Source organism: Rhinolophus hipposideros (genome assembly GCF_964194185.1).
Source record: "Rhinolophus hipposideros genome assembly, chromosome: 8".
NCBI lineage: Eukaryota > Metazoa > Chordata > Mammalia > Chiroptera > Rhinolophidae > Rhinolophus > Rhinolophus hipposideros.
The window spans coordinates 41,065,947-41,072,219 of NC_138054.1; positions in this window are offsets into that span (position 1 = coordinate 41,065,947).

The following is a 6,273-nucleotide window of genomic DNA, read 5'->3' on the forward strand; positions in this document are numbered from 1 at the left end:
GCAAATTACATATGAATTCATGGTACATTAATGCAAGAAACACACTAAAGAAAGTTAGTTTAAACAGAGGCATCATTGTATAAATAGAATCGCAAACATTTTGCTTATAAGTCTATTAAGATTACATTCTTAATGTAGCATTCAGTGTGGGACACTTACTTCATTAGTGTAATGAAAGAAAGAATAAAAAAAGAAAACTTTTCTTAGAAATGCAGGAACGGATTATGAAATATTAATATATTTGTCCTGGCTAAAGAAAGTAATTGTATATATTCTCTAAATACTTGAATAATCTCAATAAAATCTTCTAGATATCATTACTGAATGAATAGCACATTCTGAACCACTTAGAAGTTTTTTTTTTATTATATTTCAATTTACAAAAGGCTTTCTAATAAGTTTTATCAAACAATTCCAGACTCTCATTGCCCAGTGGTCCTTGGTGTTCATATATCTTGACTTTTGGTTTAGCGCAGAACAGAGTGAGTTGATAATAGAGCTGGGAACGAAGCTAGAACGCTGTCCGATTTTTATACTTTGCTCTATGTTGAGCTTTATGCTTAACTAGAAAATTACATTCTGTTTTTATTTACTGGAAAACTTTCAAGAAAGTTTCATTACTTTAGCTAATGTCTGACTGTGGGCTATAAAATATGCATTTATGTAAGTATTTTGGTTGTTGCTGATGTTATTTTTCTGCTAAGAGCCATGAAAGAAAAGGTTTATGCAGTATAGCTAACTACATAAACACATTATTTTTACTCTTTAAATCAGATTGATATAATACTATCATATGTGGCATCATTTCTATATCAATAAAAAAACCACCTGCAACTGAATATTTAGTTCAGCACAGATGATGATAAAGACTTGTAAAGACAAAAAGTAGCTATTCATGTATAAACAAAAACATCTTCCAGAAATATGTGTTTAGATAGAATATAAAACATATGATTAAACACTAAAGTTTTGAAATCAATCTAACTTTTTTATTAAGTGTTATACATATGAATTTTTAGAGACATGCAAATTATTTATTTTTAAATCTGCAAAGTTGAACTCTCTTTACCAAATGCTAGTCATTATTGCTGAAACCTTCTTATTATAGATTCCTCACATTTCACAGACTACTGGGAAGGAACCATATTTATTTTGCTCTTAGTAATTCTCAAATACACATAGAATCAAAGCTCAACCCAAAATGTGGTTAGCATTGGACACCTGTTATTCCTTGATTCCTTTCTAAAACAAACTTATTAGGAGTCCCTGCTATGATGATGGTGCATTTTGCGCACTTGAAATAAATAATGTACAGGAATAATTCAAATGCATATTCAGTGGGAAGCCATCTGGCTCCATGTGAATTTATGAATATTTTAGCTTGCTCAGCTAGTCAAAAGTAAAATTTTGCACTTGGGATTATCATGTAGATTTATGACACTATTGTAAAAAAATTTTTGCTTTTATCAATCAATGATTGACACATCTACTAAAGCATAGTTTCTTTCATCATGGGTTGAGTCTACTTACACTATGTATAATATTGCTTAGTTTGGAAGTTATTATAATTAAACTTGAATTAGAACATGCAGTGTTTTATTAAAATAGTTGCAATAAAAAGAAAATCTTGGCATTGGGTTAGACTTTATAGGTTATTGTAGTGGACACTGATGTGGCACCCAGATCTTTCTTCAATGAAGGGCTTATTACCTCATCTACTGGGGGTGCGTCAGCCCATTCACGAATTACCTCAGCACTGAGCTATCTTGCCAAGATGCTCCTTCACAAGGTGCCCATACCCTATGATGACTGATAAGTGGCATAAATCGGGGCCACTCAGGTCCAACTCAGGATAGCACTAAAGTGCCATTCAAGCACCAGAACTCCTCCTGCACTGTCATGGGCCTGCATCACAGGTTGACTTTTCCTTTCTGTTCAAGTCAATTATTGTCCCAAGGACATTCCTGAAGAAATACACTGCATTTTAACCTCCATCACAGATTCTGCTTTCCAGAAAACTCAACATTTATCTAACAATTATCTAATGCAGCCATTATCTAACCCTATCATTTACCTTAAACAACTCCTGGGAAAACTTTTGGTAAATGTCTTCCAGGGACTTTGCATAAACACTTCTGGTATCAGGAAGCTTATCTCATAAGGCAACCCACTCTATTAGTGGACACAGCTATTTCTAATATTGTATAAACATTTTCTCCCTTGTAATATCTGGAACCATATAAAACTAACTTCATCATCCTACTGATTTAATCATTAATGAATTAAATGACATACCAATGCATGCTCACAATTTATGAGAGAATTATATTTTTAACATTTTTGAGAATAATACTTCAGTAATTAGAAATATATATTTTGGAATTGATAGCACACTGATGTATGAGGTTTGACAATTCAATTTGCGAACTTGTTGTAACAATGTTGCTAACCTTTTTTGATATCGGAGGGATTATTCATCATGAATTTGTACCAACTGGACAAACAGTTAACCAGGTTTACTATCTGGAAGTGCTGAAAAAGCTATGTGAAAACGTTAGACAACCTGAATTTTCCTCCAACAATTCATGTCTCTTGCATCACGACAATGCATCAGCTCACACAGCACTGTCTGTGAGGGAGTTTTTAGCTAGTAAGCAAATAACTGTATTGGAACACCCTCCCTACTCATCTGGTCTGGCCCCCAGTGACTTCTTTCTTTACCTGAAGATAAAGGAAATATTGAAAGGAAGACATTTTGATGACATTCAGGATATCAAGGGTAATATGATGACAGCTCTCATGGCCATTCCAGAAAAAAAGTTCCAAAATTGCTTAGAAAGGTGGACTAGGTGCTGGCATCAGTGCATAGCTTCCCAAGGGGAGCACTTCAAAGGTGACCATAGTGATATTCAGCAATGAGGTATGTAGCAATTTTTCTAGAATGAGTTTGCGAATGTAACTAACTGTCAGACCTTGAGAATGCATGATAACCCAAAGTAGGCAATGTGGATAGAGAAATCTAAACCCAAAGACCTGTGACCCTTCAGTGATACAAGGTAAGAATAATGATGAGGAACAAGTTAAGGAGACTTGAAAGGAGTGACAAAGGAGTTAGGAGAAGAACTAATATTGTGGGGTTCTTGAAACTAAATGAACCATGCATTTCAAAGGAGTGATCAATTGAGACATGCTGCTGAAAGGAAATAAAGATGAGAACTAGAAAGAGTACTGGATTTATCAAAATGGAGAGCACTGGGAATTCTCAGATGAATAAATTTAGTGGAGTGGGGTTTGGGATGGTGGGTAAAGCTTCATTGAACTAGGTTGAAGAGTGAATAAGAGTAAGGTATTAGAGAATGGAAGTGCAGATGATATATGTTCTCCAGGAATTCAGATATTTGGGAAACATTTTGAACATCAGAGGGGCTTAGAATGGAGATTGAGCTAATGCTGCCTATATCTAAAGGGGAAGCAAAACTCCAACTAACATCTGATTACATGTACTAAATATGGAAAAGGTGAAAACAAACAAACAAACAAACAAACAAACAAACAAACACCGTGTTTGGTAAAGAGACTGAGGAAGATCACCAAGCAAAACTTCACAGAAAAAGATGTATAGAATATTAGAAAATAGCATAAGTCATCTGTCTAAAAGGCAATCTTCAGGAGAGCAAAATGAGATATAGATATCCAATCACTGAAGCAAGGTTGAGATGGCCACAACATTCCTTTTTCCTTCAATGCCCAGTACAACTTACGGCCAATCTGCTAAAATACCTATATGTCATTTGCAGTCTCTCAGCAAATCTCCTTTCATGCACAATTACAAAAATCAGATGATAGTTTATTACTGCACATAAAAAGGTGTTACACTGCATTAGCCTAAGTAACAGTAAATGGTAGCTTAAATAAGGGTTGAGAAAAGTGGATGGGTTTTGGTTACGCTTCAGTGTATGGACTGTACTTACTGAAGAATTGGAAGAAAAGATGAGGGAAGAGTATGTGAGGCTTTAGGGATGACTTCTAGTTTTTTGCCTTCAGCAATTCGGTGGACGATTGCAGTATTTACCAGATGAAAAAACTGATCAGGATTGATGGGAAGAAGATTAAGAGCTGTCTAAATAGAGATGTCTACTGGATTGTTTTCAGTAAGGGAGCAGTATGAAGCAGGCAGGTACATAAGCAAAACAAGAATTCAGTGTTGAATGGATTATGATGGCTAGGAAAGATAACTTCAAAAGCATTGTAAATGAAACATAGAGTATTCTGATGATACAATGTGGCTAAAAGTTGTTTTATTTTTGTTGGTGTTTATTTATTTTTATCTTTTGTGAAATTACAGCATGCTTGTAGTCTAGAGATATGGGGAGACATAGATTGCTGATATCAGAAATATGGATAATTTTGTAATTCACTCCTTCTTTAGTGAACTAAAGGCAAATGCCTCCTTTGCATCTAAATATCAGCAATTATAAGAAAAAAGAATTTCTCTAAAACTACATTTTCTCCCTCCATTCTCATAGGCTAGCTTCCACATAACAGCTTTTGACTTGACTGGATAATGGTTAATTAGAAACTCTCTCAACTTTAACCAATTATAATGAGTGATGATCTTTCTTATTACATTTCATTAAAAATTGATCCCAGTGATATATAAGTAGTGAATTTTATAAGTTAATTTATGACCTTGTCAGTTGCATGTATATGTAAAACCTGCACCCAGACCACACGTTATGATAATTCTTTCTTTGCATACTAAAAGTTTTCTAGGTTTAGATTTTATTAAAAATGTTTAAAACTTCTCTGAAGAACAGCATATTAGTGAATATAATTTACTTTTTCAGCCCCCAAGGCTAAAAATAATAGGAAAGAAACCAATCATGTAAAACTTCATTGAGTAGTACAACAGTTCTGAACCTGCAAATGCATGGAACACTTACTTGATTTTCAGAGTTGTCTTTTAAAAGATTTTTGCCTCAAGATGTAAATGCTTTAATTCTTTTCTGGGCAACGTGATACTCTTACAATGAAAATTAACTTGAACCATCTGAATGTTCTGCAGAGGGAAAAGAATGGTTACTAGTGAAGAGAAGAAATTAAAACAAAACAAAACAAAACATTTACATTACTTAGCTACAGTGTTCATTGTAGCAAAGATTTTAAGAGCTTTTATGGAGGCTGGAGATTCAACAAGCAGATCGGTAAAACACCATAGAACAGTGCCCAAAGAATGTACACATTAGAGTTTAGATTGTTTCAGTGATGCATTGAAGCACAATTGGAGGGATATAATTCTGGCACGGAGAGCTGAGAAATGACAGTAGCAGATGGATTGCACCAGTCTGCAGCAATCAGAGATAAATTGCTCTGTTTGAATGGTTGAATTTTATACTTTGGAAGGCCACTAGATTCCTGCAAGCCAGAGGCTTCAAAAGATAAGACTATTTGTCCAACGAGCCCAGAAGGAAACATTAAGTCTGTTAGTTTCAATCATTTATTTGCATGGGCAATAATACCCTTGGGATGGACATCTTTAGACACAAATGTCAATAATCAAACCCCTTTACAGGTGAATGGTAACAGTGACTAATTCACAGGCATCCTCCCCCTTCACCTCTTTCAAATATCAAAGCAGTAAGGAATCAGCAGCTTCTATTATTCCTTTATTCCCATTTTTAACCTGACCCAAAATTGTGTTCTACTAGATTATAGCCAAACTGGCAAGTTGGAATGATATGGCAAATTTGGTTTGTTGTGGCTCAATGTAGATAGCTCTGCCAGGGACAGGAACTAGTTCTTGCCCACCAGACTAGTGTAATTTGCATATATATATATATATATATATATATATATATATATATATATATATATATATATATGCATACACACACACACACACACACACTTAGGGTGCCAAAAACGTATGCATATTTTACAAAAGGAAAAAAAAAACTATTAAAATTGTTAAAAACTATTAAAACTATTAAAATACTCAATATAAATTGATAACAAAAGATGACTACAAGTCATGTTTATACTTTTTGCATCTCGAGTATATATATATATATACACACTAATCAGAAATTTCTGTGAACAAAGCAAACAGAAGCACGAAGAACATTAGTATGTTATATTGAGCTTAGCACATTAACATTGGAGGGAAGGAGAATGTACAGTAACCTCTGATCAAGTTCAATACAAGGAATATTAATAGTTTCACTAAGTATAAATAATAAAAGTTCTGGTCCTCAACATCAGTAGAAATTGGCT